This window comes from Pagrus pagrus (assembly GCF_965226575.1).
Source record: "Pagrus pagrus genome assembly, contig: HAP1_SCAFFOLD_25, whole genome shotgun sequence".
Taxonomy (NCBI): Eukaryota; Metazoa; Chordata; class Actinopteri; order Spariformes; family Sparidae; genus Pagrus; species Pagrus pagrus.
This window is the reverse complement of record NW_028175437.1, coordinates 44,011-64,695: the sequence shown is the minus strand read 5'-3', so window position 1 is coordinate 64,695 and position 20,685 is coordinate 44,011. Positions and strand designations below refer to the sequence as shown.

Here is a 20,685-nt window from a genome sequence, read left to right as displayed (position 1 = left end):
TATTTATAATAATACTTCTAAACCGTACCATATTTATTTTGTTAACTTTAATATGAATGGAAAACCAAGTGCTCCCAAAGAAAAGATAACTTACGAATCCAGCAAAGGCTAGGATAGCGCGAGGTCTCTCCAGACTCCTCCTCCTCATCCTGGCTCTCCTCCGCTGAAGACGCCCCCTCAGCTCAGCAGCTTCCTCCTCAGCCTCCCAGTAAAGAATACCGACCGCGACAGCTAGCAACACTTGCCGGTCCATATTTAACGGTGGTAATACTCTACTAACTACACAATCCACAAATCCACAATGGCGATCATCTACAAACAACAGCCTTTTCGCGGGTTTTTTTTCCCGCTGTTGGCTCGTGAGATTGAGAAGCACTTAAAAATAAAATAACATACTTATGTACAACGAATGAAGGTTGTTGCTGCTTTATGTACGTGTGTATTTATTTATTTACATGTCACATACACAGGAGAGAGAGAGAGAGAGAGAGAGAGAGAGAGCACTTGTTTTGGATGATAACGCCCAGCTGTTTAATCAGTGCAGGCTGCATTTGGCTCCACAAGAATGCATCGTCTCAAAACTGAAAACGGAGCATTCTGTATTCTTGTGATCTCCGGAGTTCATTCTTCGGAGAACGACTAGCAAGAACATTCTCCTCAAGAACACAAGTCCATTCTTTGCATTCTTGGTATTGAGAAATGCTCATAGTCTGTTAGAAAAGAATGTTACAACAAAACTGTTAATAATGAAGTAACACTGGATATTGGAGTGGGGCTTTAAAAGTAACACTGCTCGTAGTATCTGCTACTAGGGATGTACATTTTAAACAATTTCTTTAATTGATACTTTGCTGATTATCAATTAATCATTAATAATATATGAAATATGAACATTGTTTTATGGAAAACACTTTAAACATAAGTGTTGTGCTCACAACACACGAGCCACCATAATGTAGTGCTTCATGCAACAGTAATAGGGAGTTTGGGGTTAAATTTGGCTATCAATAATAATTAATGATTATCAGGGATAATTATAAATTATGATTACTAATAAGTTCCAATTTACATTAGATCACCTCGGGGCACCACCCTTGAAGAAGGGAAAAAAAGCCAATTCACCAAATCAGTCTCAGAAAAGGTACTAAACTGTTTGTAACTCTGATTAATAATGAACTTAATAACTACAACCAATTACCATAACAGCTAGTAATGGTTGAAGGATTTTGGAGCTCTTGACAAAGTAGAAGTTGGCAACAATCACTCTTGTACAATATTAAATAGACAACATGTGGGTTCAAAAGTCTTTTATTTACAAAGATGAAACACACTAACTTCCATGTACTATATACAGGTTTGTGTGTGTATGTGTGTGTGTGTGTGTGTGTGAGTGTGTGTCTGGCAGAACAAAGAAACAATGGTGGTCACTGATATCACATGTGGGTTTGATATGCTCCAGGCTCAAGGAATGTGTGTGTGTGTGTGTGTGTGTGTGTGACGGGATGCCAGGTTATAGAAGATGGTTAGTTGCATGCAAAGACCCTGAGTCTGTGTGAAGCATCAATCGACTAATGTAGAATTAGCCGTCTAGGAAAGCAAACTACCAATAACCTGACCTGAGATTACAATAACACTCAAACAGTGGACACACATAAATTGAACACACATGCATTACATCAATCAGAGTTTAAAGTCCTGTGCTTAGCTGTGCTATGCTATGCTATCTAAGCCCAGTTCAATGTTACCAGTCTTTAAGGAAAAGGTGTCGGTGGTTGCAGGAGAACGTTGGGATTCCAATGAATGCTGTTCTTGCTGTGCAAGGACCGATGAAAGTCAGCAGAGGAGGAAAAGGTTCGCTCCTGTCCTTTGCGAGGGTAGCAGCTCAGTGCTAACCTGCTTGGTGTTCCTCAGATGGTGAAGTTAGCTGGCAAGCTTTGTGTCGCAGCTGCTGGTGCTAACTGATCAGGAATACTGGCAGGACCTCGTGCCGCTGCAGTGAGGAGAAGTTCTTTGGGCCTGCTGCAAATGAAGCTTGCAGCTCTCCGCAGCTGTTAAGCCCGGAAGAAGAGATCTTGAGGGCAGGCAGCCCGGTGGGGGGGGGGTGGAGAGGAGCCCTTGAGGATAAGAAGTCAAAGGAGCGGAGAGGCTTGAGTAGAAGAGAGAGAACAAAGGAAGGCGCTGGAGTTTTGACTCTCTGATCAGAGGGGGGTTTGTCACCCTGACCAATAGTAGCTCAAAGCTAAATATTGCACCTAGGTGTGAAGAATGGGGAATTCTGGGACACTGAGTTCAGTTCAGAGTCCATTTTGAAATCCACAATGAATGACTTCATCTGTGGGTCCCAACATAAGGCTACATTATGAGTTAAAGGAACAGACAAGGTATACACCAAGTTACATGAAAAATAAACTAAATACGACAAAAAATTCTTAACGGTGTTTCGATCAGTGATTGATAATCAGCATCCCTATCTGCTATCCTACCGCTCAATATCCCTTGCTAGCCTACTGTATGTTGGTAAGGTAATTGTTTGTGTATCAACTTTAGCATGTAACCACCTTCTCAAATAGCTCTTAAGTTGTCAGTTGTAAATTCAAAGCTGGGAGTTTTTCCTTATCCAAATCGTATCTTCCTTATCCTCTACTGTATCTTGAGGGAAATTGTGATTTGTGTATTTTGAACACATCTATTAAGGCAATCATCAGACTGTTAATGAAATTTCTTGTCACGATCCTGTGATTTTAGTTTTATTGTGTGTGTTTATGTTTTTTAAACCATATTTATTTATTGTGAATTACCTTCACAGCCCACCAGGGGCCACAGCCTGCTGCTGCCCACACTTTGGGAATCACTGTACAATGGGATAGAGGGGTAACTACAGTGTCGTACTCAGAAGCATAGGACAACTGACCAGGCTGCTGTATTTGACTCACTGGTAGTGAGAACGGCACAACATACCTGGAATATATCAAACTTAGAAAAGTATCAGTAAAATATCTTTACTTACTTTTAGCTAGCGCTAATTTCAAAATTTATTTTGGTCACTACTATTATATTATATTATATTATATTATATTATTTAGACTATCATAATTTATCGAAATGGTCCCCCAAAACTATGAAAATTAAACATTCATTCACAGATATTTTCCTTTGAATCCCAGCATTAGATTTACTAAATCCTCTTACTAATGATAGCAAAGTCAGCTGGGATGCAGATGTTCGAGCTGCGGATAGCATTATGGCTCCGCACTGTCTTTACTGGGCGTCTGCATCACCTGCAATGAAGGAAGATTGATTAGTAAAATTGAACGGGATACATTGCATAATGCAGATACAAAATAGAAATGCCCCGTACCTGAATCCTGGGGAAGGATGATTGGAACCGAGATGGAGGGACGGTTGAACTGCGCCTCGGCAAGCGCCAGCTGTCTCCGGTGCAGCTCCAACCTCTCCTGCTTTATCCGGACCATCTCTTCCTGCAGGGCAGTTTGTCGTTCGAGTCGGCCCTCTATCCCCCGTAGCACCACCAGCTTCTCCACCAGCATCTCGCTGCAGGCGCAGGTCGTTATTGTGGGCTGCCCTGTTAAGCCTCCCCGCATGCAGACAGCAGGCCCTGCTGGTTGGCGCAGGGACAGGGCACTGTTGTGGGGGTCGTCCTCTCCTGGGGGCGGGCACACCCCTGCTCCGCTCCCGGATGGCTCCTCTTCATCCTCACTTTCTGAGAGCCCCTCGTCCCCCTGAACATCGATGCCCCCACTAATGCATTCAGAGGCCGTCTTCTCGATGATGGAGAGGACTTTCACGCAGGCCACATGGGCTGGAGGGGGAGATCTTTTCGGCTATGGCCTGCCAAACACTGTTCTTCACTGTGATGTTCTTTTTGCCCCTTGTTCCCCCGAATAAAACATCACGGTGCTGCCAGACCTCGTCCACTAAGACGCCCGCTTGTTTCTTTTGCTGCCAGTTTCTTCCATTCTCACGTGTGTGGCTATATCCACAGGGGTATATATGCGCTAATGGGCTTGATTACTACTTGGATACACCTGTTGGCACACACACACACCCGCAACCCCCCCCCACACACACACACACACACACGATACATGCGTAGCCTAATTGCACTGTGTGGGGGGACCACGGGGCGCTGTGTGTGACTTTTGTGCTGATAAAGAGGTGGGTGATCAATTTGCCTGGCATCGATTGATTCAGTTTCAGCACCACTGCGGTGGACAGCTCCCACTAAGAGCTTCTTTTGCTTGATCTTAAGGTTCTCCTAAGAAGGCAGTTCAGAACGCGTCTGGGAAACACCCGTGTATTAGCGCTCCTTCTTAGCCGAACCCTTCTTAAGAGCCTTGTAGCATCCCCGGCTAAATGATGGTCGAACTCTCAAACTTATGGTTCACAATGATTTACTCCTTGGACCATATTCAATGTAAACACACCGTAAGAGCTATGAAAGAAGAAAACAAAATACAGTTACCTTTAAATGAAATTACTTTTAACTGCTTTTATCCCATAAACAATCATGTAAGTTGACTCTCCTTTTAACTATTTTAATAAACTCATTGTAGACTCACAGGTTTTACTCCATGAATTTAAATATATATTTTAACTGCTACGATTGATGTAACAATCATGAAGGAAAATTCATATTTTAACTGAAGGACAACCTCCCATAGAGTGAAATATAAAACAATATTTAACATGAAATTAGCATTTTTAACCGTTCGTTTCTAACTCAAAAAAAACAGTTTTTAACCTTAGCAGATCTCACATAAAACAGACAAAATACATCCTGTTGCACTTATAAAACAACCTACGAGTTAGCTTATAGCTTCATCTCATTTCCAATACAGACCGACACGACAGCTTGGCCGTTGCTAATAGTAGCTACCGTTAACCACAACACGTTCTATACATGAAAATATCCACGGCAACCAAACTCGAGCCGGACATAAATATGGCATGAAAAGGTAACAAAACAAACCTTGTGCCCCTTATTAGCCAGGTGCTAGGGCGTTTCATGTGAGTTAGGCACACTTTAGCATTGAAGACAAACTCTTGGCCTTGCAGACACACTTTTCCTACTGCAGGTAAAGTCCGAAGCACCGGATGCGTACGAGGTCTCGGCGAGACGCTTTCAAAATAAAAGCACTGAATGTAACGTCTGCTTAATATATAAAAAATAAAAGCCTGGCTTTAAAGAATGTTAATAAGTAAACATAAAAACACATTTATAGAAATACTATGCTCATATTAAAGGTCATTTACAAGCCTTCTTAAGTCCTTAAGAATTATGGTATCTGGGAAACGCGGCCAATATCTGTGTGGCTACAACAAAATATGCAGATATGAGTTTTGAGCTCAGTGCACATCTTTAGGTGGCATTAAAGAAAAAAAGAAGCAATTTTTAGGGTCTATTGGGGTGCAGTTTACTGTGGAGTGTGCACCTCATAATCTTTTGTCCAGTAAGTAAGTGTATACTTTACATTAAAAAAAATTAAATTACTGTGGTACATTAAAAAAATGCTGAGGATGAGTCAGTGGGTGTAAAGGCTGGGTGCTTCAATTGTTTTGAAAAATGTTCGAGAACAATGGCCATTGGACTGACAGTACCCTGATGCTTTGTTGTTTGTGATCTTTGTCTCCGTGATCAAGAACAGCTGTCTATGGTTTCAGATTATATACAGCAACACTCAAAGCAATCCCAGTAGTACAAGTGCAGCTTCAGGTTAGGGTTGTTTACAAAATGTGTATCTTGATGATTCAGCTTGCCCATTTGAATCCATATTAACAAGTCATATAAAGTATGTGTTTGGCATAGGGCTGTCAGCTTTTCACTGCATGATTTACTGTGTGTTTTTCTCTTTTATGTCAAATGAATAACAAACGAAATACAAGAGTGGGAGGGTGGAAAAAGGGTATGTGTAACCATAACTGCACAAAAGTGTACAAAAACAACAATTACACTTAATGGGAGTGTAGTCATTCCCTACTTTAAGAATGACGCGACCCTATTGGTATTTGGAAATCATCTGGGGCCCGCCCTTATTTTTAATCACAACTCTGATCAGCACATGAGACTTGAAGTATGAAGTATTTCCCAAACTTTTTCTTATTTCATAAACGTAACAATTCTATGTGAACTTGAGCCTAAAGCAATGCAGTGCAAAATACTAATCCATCCACATACACATAACAATTTGTAATCTTGCACGCCTTTCAACACATGCCAACACATGCAGTTACAACCCCCTGTCACTAATATAAGATACATTACAGTGTTATGTTGAAGTCAATTCTGCATTCATAATAATCAGAATCAGAAACAGATTTATTGCCAAGAGGGATTTTACACAGACAAGGAATTTTTCTTGGTGAATAAGGTGCATGCATTGAAGACAATAAACAATAAACAAACAAACAGTGACTATAACATATACAATATAAACAATATAAACGCTATCAACACACAGAGGCAAAAAGTGTGGGATGGCTGATAAATAAAGACGGAAGATAAAATATAGAAGATATTAAAAATACAGGATGTACAAATTCTGCATTTATGTAATGCAAAGATTCAAGGGCAGAGGTGGGTTTGAGTGCAGGAGTGAAAGAGTCAGTGTCAGTGGGGGTGGGGGACCCGGGACTTGTTGAGGATCCCAACTGCAGAGGGGAAAAAACTGTTCATGTGGCGGGCGGTTTTGGTCCTGATGGACCGCAGCCTCCTGCCAGAGGGTAGAGGGTCAAATAGTCTGTGACCGGGATGGGAGGGGTCGGCCACAATCCTACCTGCACGCCTCAGAGCCCTGGAGCTGTGCAGGTCTTGAAGGGATGGAAGGTTGCAGCCAATCACCTTCTCGACAGAACGTATGATACACTGTAGTCTGCTCTTGTCCTTAGCAGTGGCAGCAGCTTACCAGATGGTGATGGAGGAGGTGAGGATGGACTCGATGATGGCAGTGTAGAAGTGCACCATCATCGTCTTTGGCAGGTTGAACTTCTTCAGCTGCCGCAGGAAGAACATCCTCTGTTGGGCTTGTTGTGGAAATTTGTCTAATTTGTGAGATATCTGAAAGAAACTTGTAAGAAATACCAGTTGTCTTTTAAGGATTTTATTCTTTATAAAGAAGGTTCATTAGTCAACAGAGTGGCATGCGGTCTGCAGAAAGAAGAACAAGATGAGACAGTTGAGAACCCTTTTTGTTAAAGGAAAGGAATGCCCTGTTGTAGGAACACATGTCCATCGCCTCTACATTCCATTGAGGTTCTGCTCTTGCATTAATTACTCCTCTCATCTGCAAGCTGACTGTTTTCAGGAAAAAGACGCTATGAAGTCTCTCACCTCTTCACCTGACTTGTTTTGCTTCCAATGAAACCGTCAGATTGACGCATCACAGGAAAAACCCCTCTTCTTTATTTACAGCTTGAATAACCCTTTTTGCCCTCTTCCCCCACTCAAGATGAACACTCCTTTCTCTCAGGTAGGTCGAGTTCATCGTCAAATGAATCTCCTTTCAGAGATGATGAGGAACAGAAGAACTGTCATAATCATGTGTTATAACTTATTTCTTTGCAATTGTAAATTAGGTAACGACTCTGATGTTCTGTGTCTTCTTGTCTTCTTGTGACAAGAATTATCAAGTACACCCTCCAGAGTAAAAGCACTCTGGGCCTCTCCTCTGTTTTCCTAGCCCTCCTGCCCAAATGGTTTAGGACTATGCCTCTCTTATCACACATTCCATCCTATAATGGTTTCTGCACTCATCCAGATTTTAAGCAAGTTCTAATTGTCATTAAACCAGGAACTTATGCTCTTAATGTTAACAGATTAAGAAACAGCTAAAGAAGTTGATAACACTGAACTTTTCCCCGTGTCTCTGTGATGAAATTTGATTAAAATCAAGTTTAATGTTTAATGTGTCCTGTGTTCGGTGAAACCACAGCACCTCCTGATGATAAGCTCTGGTACGATTGGGACAGACCTTCAGGAGATCTTTTGTGTAATAAGTTCCTTGATAACTAGTAAATGTTTCTGATATGTTTTGTTTTAACAAGTATTAAGCTAGAACCAGGAGGAATAAGTAAGTGATCAATTCTACTAGTTCTACGGTATATTCAAGTGTGTTTTTATTTTGATCCTGTTTTAATTTCCTTTAATTGTTCAGTGATTTTTAATCATGACATAATCCTTTTTCATGATAGACAAAGTTCATCTATTGAGCCATGGTGAGATTCTGTGAAAGGTGAAGTACGGTTTTGAAACGTTTAAAACTATAGTTTAGTTTAAGTGAGTTCCTGTGAAAGACAGCACGCTCTCAAGCGGTAACTCCCCGCTGGGCAGTGAGCCAGAATCGTCACCGGCTCAGTACTGGACCAGCCACACTCTTCCTAAGACATCGGACCGTGGTCCCCAACCGGCTGATTCCCGATGAGCTGACACTCGGCCATTGGACCGGGACTTCCGTCTAGAGTCGCAAACCACCGGAGAGAAACCCTCCGCCGCTGACTCCGCCACTCTGCTAAGAAAGTAGGCTCTCCATCACCCATAACAGCTGGATTCACACATGATAAATGAGTGGTGTCTTAGGGTTCTGATCTTTTAGTTTAAGAGAAATTTGGTAACATTTCCTGTTCCCTGTTGCTATTCATTTAAATTGCCATTTCATTTATTTAATCTGAATTATTTAGTCAATAAACCTATTTAACCGTATGTCGTTGTCTGTGCAGGTTTGTTTTTAATGTGGAGAACCGATGGAAACTGTGTAGAATTCACTACTTCATTTATGAGATTGAATAAATTGATTTAAAATTGATTAGAATTGATACAAGTTAACCTTGTTTAGTCGGATTTGATTAATTACCTCCGGATTATTCAAATAGACAAAACATCGGCGGTGGTGCCCCATTAACGAGTGTTTTATTAATCGCCAGTGATTAATAAATTACAATTATTACTAGTGTATCTCCTACACTGTGTCCTTCTCATGTCTGTACCAGGCTCCGTTCCCATAACAAGAAGCACATATCTCTCTTTGTGCAGACAGTACAAACATTCAAGGATGTGGGAAGAACACAGTGAAGACAATGTAAGACATAATAATGAATAAAAATGGTATAGTAATACAATTTCCCATTACACTCCTCCCTTTTGATCATTTATTGATCACTTTAAGTATATACAAACTACACACTAGACATCAAACTTAAAAATTCACTCAGGATTCAATTTAAGTTATCACATATTGTATAGTTGAAAATCAATAATAGCTGTGTTTGTGGAACATAGACATTACTAGTATTCATTGCAAGCTGGGAGGAGGCAAAACACATGTGAATTACTGATCATGTCATGTGATTATTTCTAACAAAAATATAGAACACTGCATATATTTGATTCTTAAGCAAACATCCACTAATAAAATAGACCAACACATCTTAATCATCTATGTGTCTTAAAGAATATTTTTCAATTTATCATGCTAAAATGGATTCAGGGATGCAGGCTTGCTCCTCTCCAGCCCCTGTGTTTTGCAAGCGTAGAGGGGGCCACTACCTTGGAGAGGTTACGAGCACGATCACAAGGTAGTATGATGTCGTCTTCTGCTGCAAATCCCTGATCTTTATTCATCACATATTTTATGACTAGAAATGGGTAAACAATAATCATAAAAGTATAGCTGTAAACATTTGAGAAAAAATGATTAGTGAACTTGTTACTAAATGTCAAAACTTTTCATAATAGTATAAGCTTGAGAAAAATAATACTGATATCACACACAGTGACTTCATTAGTCTCTGTGTGTTCTTTCAACTCACCACACCTTACACGTCTTCATCGTCAGAGTCAGGATAAGGAGGAGGGGACCAACCAGGGTGAGGGAACAGATCAAGGGAATTATCTTCTGAATATGGAGGTGGTTCAAGTGATGCCATTCCAGTTGACGTTGAGATGGACCTATCTATGGCTCCAACAATTAAGACTCTAATGCAATTACGTCTCTGGAATCAGCTACCCGACTATCTGAAAAAAATTATTCATTTATCGTCATTTAAAAAGGCTCTCAAAAAGTACCTAATCAGTCAAACCATGTACCATCAAACATAAGACAATTATTGTCATGATTTTCCTTCGTCTCTCTCTCTCTCTCACACTTCTTATTCTTTCCTTATCATCTCATTCATTATTTCTGTTTTGTATTATTCATTTATGTATGTATTTTTTCCCCTTACTTCCTTACATTTACTGTTTAATCACTTACTTTTCTACTTATTTTTCATTATTGTTTAATTATTTTCCTATGTTATTGTTTTTAAACTGTATTAAATTTGATCTTTGAATATGTGGGTGAGGTTTTCATATAAGCCCTTTTGGGTTTCATACCTCCCCTTTGCACATCCCTGTCATGTTGATTGTTCATGTTGGTTTTTTTCTTTATATGATATTGTTTGTGCTAAATAAATAAAAAAAATAAAAAAATGCAAGGAATGATGCAACAACCACACAGTCCCATGCAGCGCTGCCCCTCCCTAAACGCAGAACACGCGCTGTGCGTAGGGCCCCACGATCCGTGGGGGGGGCCCATTTTGCGCAAGGGGACGTTTTCTCTGCAAATGCGCAAAGGATGCGCATTTGCAGAGAAAACGTCCGTGAGTGTAAATCCGTGAGGCGCGCGTAGAGCACCAAGTCAGTCCGAGGCAGGAGAGAAAAAAAAGAGACGAGTAATCTGACACCGCACACGTTGCCGCAACAACTGACAGCACGCAATATCTGACCAATCAGCGGTCAGATGCGCCAACAGGCAGTTGGATGCAGGTGGAGAGATGGCCTCTAAACGGCAACATGAATCAGGAGCAAGCAAAAGAAAGACAAAGTGAAAACAAGAGGAGGCTCGTGCTTCACTTGAAGGTGGGTATGTTGTTGAAATAAAAAAGCAAACTTTGTGGCATAAACACCCCAGCTGCTAGCCTGCTAATCATGAGACAGAAGAGAGGATAATTCTGTCTAGATGTGGACTGGAGATCAAATTTTCCAGCGGCCCTGATTATCATTTATTGAATGTCTTGTTAACTGCATATACATTCACCTCTGTTGAAAAAGGAGCGGTTAATTGACCAGTTGGTGGTCGTATGTTGGCTCAGGTTTATAGCCTATCAATCTATGCCATCAGTAGAAGTTTTGGGCTGTTTTTATGGAGGTAAAATATCGCCATCTCTTGGTGAATTTAATTCATAACAGTCATATAAGATAAAATAAAATAAGATAAATTAAGATAATCCTTTATTTGACCCACAATGGAGAAATTTAAAGCGTTGCAGCAGCAAACAGCAGTGTGAATATAGAACCTAATTACTAAATGTATAAATAAGTATATAAAAAATATTTAAATATAGAAATATCATCAAATCAAATCATAATGCATATTATTATTAGTTGTAGTCGTATTTGCATTAATTGCATTTTAATCTTTGTGAGGAGGCTAGCACCATTGCAGGAACTCTCCCTGTTACAGTTGCCTTTGCTGAGCAAAAACTGAAGCTCATCAATGGCGCAAGAACGCTTTAGTGGCCTGGCTATCATAAGCATCAACTCAGAAGTGGCACAGCAGCTGTCATATGATGACCTCATTGATGACTTTGCATCCAGAAAATGCAGACGTGTGCATCTGTAAAAGGCTTGTTCCATTGTTGAAAGAGTCATGTTGTAATGGGGGGGGGGCCTCAAAATAAAACTCTGCTTAGGGCCCCAATTTGGCCAGGGGCGGCCCTGGTCCCATGAGAGTTAATGCTACAATGAGCCCAGTGAGCAGAGACAAGATCAGTGCTTTCCATTTACCAAACATTGTATCAAACCAGCCAAAGGTGCTGTTAATACCAGAAAGTTCTCCACGAAGAGACCTCAGTCTCTCAAGAGCCTGTGCGACAGATCCGTCTGGGGCTGTGTTATTGGGAATGAAAGTACAGCAAGAGTCACCAAACATTACACAGACGCCCCCCTTGTCAGCCAGCAGCATGTCAAGCGCCATTCTGTTTTGCCAAGACATCAGAGATGTTGCTGACATCTGCTCAGCTAGTCCAGTGAGGGCATCATGTGTGTAGTTATGAACCTCTGTTGGTTGTAATAGATGCAATTAATCCAGTCCACATTTTTATTCAGTGTACACCACCAGCAAAAAGCTGTTTCAAAGCCTGCAAGAACCTGATTTCTAGCTTTGAATTCATCAGGGACACCACAAGGCACCCCTATAGCATCGATGTACACTGTTTTGTCAAAACTGCCAAGTGGGTTAGAGAAACGTTTCACCCTGTAATTTTGGGAGTGATGGTATTCTCCAACCGGCCACAGGTGTACCTGCGAAGCAAACATGGTTACTGCACACAAACCAGTCCAATTAGCAGGTAGAGATTTTCGCATTCTACCACAATCCCAGTAGATGTCTGGGTATGGCTCTATCTTATAGTCAAACGCATCACGCTTCCAGCGCCGACCATAAGAGCCATCCTCGATTAGTTCTTTGCCTGCTGCTGTCAGGAGGATACAGGATATGAGTTTTTGCACATTTAAGACGTGTCTGTCCAACACTGATACTGCCATAGGTGCGGTTGAAACAAATAAAGGTAGCACCCGATGCTACTTCAACTTGTCCTGCAACTGGTAATGGTGGTGAAGGAACTGAGAAACGGGGCAGCGGAGGGCAAGATTTGAACAGTGAGTGGCTGTACCTCCAGTGAGGTTGTGTAGATATTCTAGTGAGCAAACAGTCCACCAGACACACTACAAAGGGACCCACTCTTGGTTTGGGTTCAGTGCGACAATGAGGATTTCCAGGCAGACTGACCAGTGACAGGTTTGCTGTGTAGCCTTGACAGATGAGGCATGATGAGTTTGTCATTGTGCGTGCAGTATAATTGACATACTGCATCCACAGATTCTTCAGGGGCCCTGTCTGGTCCATAGGGGTCAGAGGTCAGGTGTATTTTGGTTCTGTGTAGAAGTGCAGTGTTGTTGTGAGTGGTAGTGTTTTGTGAGACACTTTTGCTGGGATGAGTCGAAGGCCATAATATGGGTACCACTATGATGACAGCGATCCCCACAAGACAGCACAAGGTGCCTCGGAGACCGCACATGCCTGGCTGCCTGAATGGATGCCACGGACGTTGACGTCTTTCCATGTTGCACACAGGTGAATCAGTGCTTTGATCAATCGGCGCTCCGAAAGTTGTTTCCTCCCACAGTATGTCAATACTGTGACCGTCTGCTTCTCTTCCTGGCGTTATGAACACTCCTGGTCCTCAGCGTGTTGTGGAGTTGGGACCTTCCTGCAGTGGCTGGCGTGTGCCCAGGTGGCTCTCTCAGCGATTTTGACGGCAGTGTGGGTGGTGAGGAGGACCTGGAACGGGCCGCTCCACTTTTTGGACCTCCAGTGTTTTTGCCTGAGGTCACGAATCACGATGTAGTCGCCTGGAGTAAGGCTGTGGAGAGGATGGTTGGCCGGAGCAGGAAGGGCGTCCTTTACCAGTCTGTGGATTTGAGATAAAGCAGAGGACAACGTCTGGCAATATTGCAACATATCATTTTCATAGAAACAGGTCTCAGGGAGTGGTCTATTAACAGGCCCTACTCCCAGTTCGGGAGGCCTGCCAAGGAGGATTTCAAAGGGACTTAGATTTGCGCGCGCTCTTTTTCTCATTCTCATGTACATTAGCACAATCGGCAGGGCTTTAGTCCATGAGAGACCTGTTTCTTCACAACACTTTGCAAGTTTTGATTTCAAAGTGCAATTTTCTCTTTCCACTGCACCCCCACTCGCTGGATGGTAGGAGCAGTGTTGTCTCAAGTCAATCCCAAGAAAACCTCCTAGCTGTTTAATAGCTTCACTCACAAATGGTGTACCATTATCACTACTTATTTTCCTGGGGATACCCCATCGTGGTATCACACACGTCATCAGGGCCTTGGCCACAGCAGCGCTGTCCTGCTTTGAGGTGGGAAACACCTCAACCCATTTGGAAAACATGTCAACCATCACAAGGCAATATTTCTTGCCTTCACTTGGGGTTAGTTCAATGAAATCCATCATGACATGTTCAAAAGGTCCCTCTGGTTGTGGATGTGCTGCTTGTGGCTGTCGTGTAGTTTTACCTGCATTATGTGTAGTGCAGATATGACAGGATTGGCAAAATCTTTGAGAATAGGCTGTAAAGCCTTTTGTGAACCAATGTTTTTTTATCAGATCAAACATTCCCCCATTCCCCCCCAAATTTGGCAAAATGTGGAAAAAAGTGTTTTGGTAAACATGGTTTACTGTCAGGTCCGTGCCAGATGCCGTTAGTGTATGTGCAGTCGAGTGATCGCCAGATTCCTTTTTCATCAGCAGAAGCGCTAATATCTGTGTGTGTGTGTCAGAGTTGGAAGCACTAGTGTCTGTGTGTTTTTCAGGGTCAGAGTGAAGCAGGGTGTGGGTGTGTCTTACTCCATGTTTTCCAGCAGCAGCTTTAGCAGCTGCGTCTGCTCGTGCATTTCCAGAGTGGTATTCCAGAAAGGAGGTTCAACAAACTCTGAGTCTATCCCTGAACTCTGAGTTGACTTACCCTGTGAAGTGAAACTCTGAGTTTTCAGTTCCAGGATAGCTGATCTGAGTTAGGTAAGTCGACTCTGAGTACGTTAACTCTGAGTTGAGCTCGTGCCTGACGACTAGTAAAAAGCCATCATCAATGGAGCTCCGATACTGTGATTCACCATGGCAACAGGGGAGAAAACAGGAAGCAGACATTTTCTGTGGGGAAAAAAAGTAACACGGCTGCAGCCGTAATAAAAATCACTGACAGAGTTTTAGATGCGGCCGTCTTTTCATTTTGAATTTAACATCACTTTCTTTTATATTAGCCTTTGAGGAAGTGGTTGAATGTTGTTCAGTGTTTTATTTTATTTTAGGCTATTTTATTTAATTCAAATCGGCTGAAAATATAAAAACAGTCTCACGATGGCTCCTCACTTTGGTTTTATTTCACATATTAAACAAAGTAAAAGTTTATTCAGTGGATATTTTAACTTGTAGTAGCTTTTACCACCAACAGATGCTGTTTAACACACATCTGTGTCCTAACATCCTGCTGAGTAGATGAACATGAAGTGGTGCTCACCTCCACCACGTCCGCCAGAGACAGAGGAGCTGGTCCTGAGTCAGGTCGCTGGGTGACCAGAGGCTGAGGGCGTCACTCTCCCCCAGTACCCAACATTGGAGTCAGACACACACGTAGCCTACTGTCTACAGATTTAACTAGAAGTCATTTAATCTTATACTCAATGCGGCTGCAAACTAGAAACACGGACATTGAAATTACGTTGTTGGAAAAAATACAATAGGCTCTACTGATGGTTACTTTTGTAGCTATCTGTGGGAAATAAAGAAAGTCAAATGAAATGTGAGTTATTTCTCTTTTTCTGGTTGCTGAAGGTGATTGATTAACCTGCGAAGTGATTAAAAACAAACAAACAAAAAAAACAAACAAAGAGGTTTGTTCAGATCTGAGAGCACGTCAGCGATGTGTAGCCTGATATTCGCTGTGCGGCCGGAGAATATAAATGACGGACTGATGAGAAGCGGTCTACTGTTCGGTTCAGTCCTCGTCGGGGAGTGAGAGCTCATCTAAATGAATCTAAATTCTCCTCCTGGTGTAAAACTATGTGAATTATTTCTGCTTCAACATGATCGGACTGAAGGAAAGGACAGCTGCTGTCAGACAGCTCCGTCAGACTCAGGGTTTCTTCAGGTAAACCTGCCAGTGAGCAGGTTATGTTCACAGAGTCAGTTACCGCAGTAACAGACTCAGAGTTTAAGTTACCTCTCTTTCTGGAACTAAAAACTCAGAGTTTCTCTCATCTCAGGGTTAACAAACTCAGAGTTTTCACAAAACCCACTTTCTGAAATACCCCCCTGTAGAAACTGAATCACTGTTGTTAGTGTGAGCCTGACATTTACACACAGCAATGGCTCTGGGCAATAACGCAGCATCCAATAATGCAGAAACTTTGTCACCATTCAGAATAGGCTTTCCATCAGATTTTATGAATTTCCTGTGCTTCCATAGAGCACCAAAATCATGCAAAACGCTTAAAGCATAACGACTATCGGTCCAGATCGTTACTGATTTATCTTCTGCTAGTTTACAGGTCTCTGTGAGAGCAACTAACTCTGCAGCTTGAGCAGAGTAGTGAGGCGGCAAAGAACCTGATTTCAAAGTCTCATGTAGTGAGACTACAGCATAACCAACCTGTTTTTTTACCGGTTTCTGGGTTACGGGATGCTGAGCCATCAACAAACAAAACAAAGTGAGGATTAATCAGTGGAGTTTCAGACAAATCGGTGCAATGGGTGCACACCTCGTCCAACACAGCAACACAGTTGTGATCTTCACCCTCCCCCTGAATGGGAAGCAATGTAGCAGGGTTAAGAACAGTACATCTTTTGATCTTGATGTTAGGCATGTCAAGCAAAACAGTATTGTGTCTTAGCCATCGTGCTGTGGAGAGATGTGAGGTTTTCTGTTCAAGCAAAATTAGAGAAACAGCATGAGGAACAAGGAGAGTCAGATCTGAATAACCTACAGTATCCCTTGAAGCCATAACAGCTTTCTCAGCTGCTGCTACAGCCCGGAGACAACGTGGCAACCCAGCAGCTACAGGGTCGAGTTTAGCAGAGAAATAAGCCACAGGTCTAAGTTTCCCCCCATGATCTTGGAGCAGCACTGATGTCATACATGCATTCCTCTCATCAACAGTCTGTGTGAATGGTCTGCTCGGGTCAGGTCGCCCTAAAGTAGGTGTTGTCTGTAGAGCTAGTTTCAGGTCAGTGAAGGCCTTTTCAGCCTCAGGAGTCCATGTCACTAAATCATGTGATTGTGGGCTTTTACCATGCACCGTGGCACCAAGTGGTGCTTCTAACACTGCATAGAACACATTCCCAGGAACGAAAGAACTTGTTTTTTGGTTCTAGGCCTGGGAATGTTCTGAATTGCCTCAACACGATTGGGTGAAAGGGATTTCCCGTCGCTGGAAATCTCATGACCCAAAAATGTGACCTTTTGTCGGACATGTTTTAGGAGTCGGATCGTATCGCGTTCGCATTGTTCTTTTGTTGGCGCACAAATCACAAGGTCGTCCACATACTGCAAAAGTGCAGAGCCCTCGGACAAAGCCAGAGGCTCTAGACTTTTCCGCAACGCGTCGTAAACAGTACGGGACTCGCAAACCAGAACTGACTATCTGGATGAACAGGAACACTGAAAAATGCATTGGCCAGGTCCACCACCGAAAACCACTTGTGACAAAATTGTGTGAGGATTAGGAACTTGAGGAGCTCTCGGCTGTACAGCATCATTTACGACTTGCAAGTCTTGTACAAAACGCCATTCAGTTGGTTGACCTTTGTCTCTTATTTTCTTCACAGGAAAAAATAGGAGTCCTCACAGGAGAAGTGTCACAAGGCACAATTACTCCTGCCTTTTTCAGGGACTCAAAAACCTTCAATAGCCTCAGGTTTGGCAAGGTGTTGGCAAGGTCTGTAATCAGATTTGGGGGTGATCACCACTGGTTCTGCTGTTTTAATTAGACCAACATCATGTTTTCCTCGAGCCCACAGAGTCTTAGGACTTCCTGGAGGGCTGGGATGGCTGCAGCCTCAGTCTCTGACAGAAAAATGTGCGAGGATGTTATAGGTGGAACTAACTGAACTGTTCGTTGTGTGTGAGTGGTTGCAGAAAAACCTTTCTAAATGCATGCAGTTTTGGATTGTAAAACACATGTGGGTCATCTGTGGGGTCCCACTTAGTGGTTGATCTACATGCACGTGCAAAAAGACCCAAATCCTCCCATTTATCAGTGTTTGCTTTTTCAAGTGCAATGTGCGGCGCAGAGTTATTTACATAGTACTGATGTTTTTGAGTGGGTGTAAGTTGCACAGATGCAATGCATTTGTTTTCTGTCCAACATAGGTGTGTGATACACAACCGTTCATTTTTGTATTTGTCATCATACCATTTCTTTTCATACTGTCTATCTGGACCCACTGAAACAAAAGATGTACACTGAAGTGAGTCATTTGGCATGCACTGCACGTGCGTGTGTGGTGGGCCAGGGGGTGTGTGTTTTCTGGCCTCTTCCAAAAATAGACTGCAGATATCGCTCTACGGTAGCTTCCACTGATAAGCATACAACAGCTGATCAGGGCAATATTTCACAAACAACTGTGCATTTTCATGAGGTTTTATGACTTGAACACCATCTGGTGTGGGAATAAGAGTTATTCCCAGTTTGCACATGAGATCTCTGCCCAATAAATTTATAGGGCAGCAGTCTGACAACAGAAATGCATGTTTGAAGTTGGTGCTGTTATCATCGGAACATTTAAGAGGAACAGTAAAATGTTCACGTACTACTACACCAGAAGCACTTGCAGAGTTGACAAAGCAGCCTGACATTTTAGGAGAGCTCAGAAACTCCTTTCCTTTGATCACTGAGTGTGTGGCACCAGAGACAACAAGGAAAGAAACCATTCTGTCATTCACAGATAGAGAATTTGTTGGCATTTTCTTAAAGGCATTGTTTTCATATTTCACATATGTACCAGCTGGAGGTGAACATTTTGTTTCAAGGAAGGTTATTGCATCACATAACAATTCAAACGTGTGATCTGTAGTGTGCGATGTGGGTGTGTTACCAGGCTCCAGATGCGTCGGGTGAGTCAGAGTAGAGAATGAGCTGTCCGGCCGCACCCCCCTTCCCTTCTCTCAGTCCGCCTGGCTGGAGGTCGCAGCTAGAGTCTTGGTGCAATCCTTGGCCCAATGTCCTTTTTGTTCACATCGGAGACACACTTCTGGATCACAATAAGAGCGTCTCCAGTCACCGTATCCTCTGTGACCTCGTCCTCGATATGCAGCCTCAGTTTCACCTTTCGCCTGTACGCAGTCAGAGATCTTAGCAGAGTTCATCCGAGGTGGGAAGGCAGCTGTAATTACTGTATACAGCGCGGTAACAGCATGTCTATAGTCTTCATTTTCCACGTCGTCCCAGTCATGATGTGAGCAGCACGTGTCGCCACTTGGAAACTTTTCTGAAAGCTTTGACCAATCTGCTGCTCCCATTTTCAGGATTAGCAGGCGTTTCAGTTCAGGAAGGGTTGGGCTGAATTCTCGACAGAAAAGTTCTAAGTCCTCATCAAATTTCTTTCCACATGTACTCGGCTGTGGCAGGTGTGCCATGGCCTCTTTCACATCAGTATCAGACCTGGGGCGGAAAACCATTTGGACGCCCCGGGCTCCTGCCACCTCCACCATGGGATAGGTGCCGGTGGCTCCTGTATTATCTTCCTTGTTGGCCTTGCTTCTGGTGTAAGGTCGAGGAGTAAGAGGGGAATGTTCTCCAAAGTTTGCAGCAACAGATGTGGTTTTGGTTAGCTGTCCTTTGTTGGCACTGAGCTTCGCATCCCCTTGTTTGTGTCCCGCTGCGCTCATATCTGGTTGGGAAGCAGACGATGACGGTTTCTGGTCGTCCGGGTATGGCGGTGGTGCTGGAGACCGTAGTGGCGGTGGTGGTCTCGGCGGTGCTATGGGTTGAACAGGAGGGACGCGTCGAGGTCATAGTCCACTCTGAGACACTGAGGCATAGGACCTGGAAGTGGGGGATACAGAGAAGAAACCCGATTCTGAGAAGACAACTCTGTTCTTTTCTCATCACTTGCACTCTTCTTTTCCTTCTCATTTTGACTAGCACATTTACGTCTCTCCCTGCATCCACTTTCCACATCCTAAAGGCTTTCAAACGCCTTTCAACCTCCCCAAGTTTTTTTATGTGACACTTTTCTTTTTGCTTTTATCTCTTTTATTCTAAAATTAATCTTCTCCTCAAACAGATTCAGCTGTCTCATGCTGAATGTCCCTCCGCAGGGAAAACCAAACTCTCTCACCCAGACATGTAAAGGCTCTATAGCCTCATTACCATCATTAACCTTTATGTAATTTATGTTTGGGGCAGCCAGGTCTGGTCCTACGCCAGCTTCCTGTTTTTTTGCTGGATTTGCCTCCCATTGTTCTACTTGTCACTTGTCCCAGTGCACTTTATATTTATCCTTAAGACCCGGTCATTACCATGAATTCAGTTTAATTACGCTACAAATTCTGAAAAAAAGCAGCCAACCAGCGGTGATAACCTTAAGAGACCCCTTGTCTCTGCTTGGTTTCACTCGGCCCTGATTTGGCCCCCAATCCAGCGGTAAAACAGCTTAATAGGATAAACACCTTTTCTTCCTATTAGCGCCGGTGTTCCCAGAACCCGGTATTACTCTGCCCTGAATTGGTTCGAGTCGCCCAACTATCACAATGATCAACAGAAATCCAGCAAAAATTACTAATTTACTTAATTATTTTTTTTTTTTTCCAAAACATAATTATAATTATTTATTCATTTATTTTCCCTCTTAAAGAAGTTTCGTTTCTTTCAGTATCTCACCGTTTGTTAAGCAACGTGGTCCTTTTTCCCTCAATAAGGATTCCAGTGATGACGGTCCGGGGCCGCAGCGGTCAGTCCTCTCGTCTCTTAAGATTTTTTCTCGAGGTAGAGGCTGGACGAAGTTTTCCTCCAGGCTGGCCGGTCACAGTCCGCTGCAGGCTCCAGATCCTGTCACA

General features: G+C 42.8%; 1 long non-coding RNA gene across 1 annotated transcript; it reads right to left on the bottom strand.

The window, feature by feature from the left end:
* Positions 1 to 12,138: 12,138 nt before the first annotated feature.
* On the bottom strand, positions 12,139 to 20,408 carry LOC311253621. Its single transcript, XR_014621725.1, has 2 exons — positions 18,723 to 20,408; positions 12,139 to 13,524 (listed from the first exon to the last, which is right to left on the bottom strand). It is a non-coding gene; the product is annotated as an uncharacterized lncRNA (long non-coding RNA).
* Positions 20,409 to 20,685: the final 277 nt, after the last annotated feature.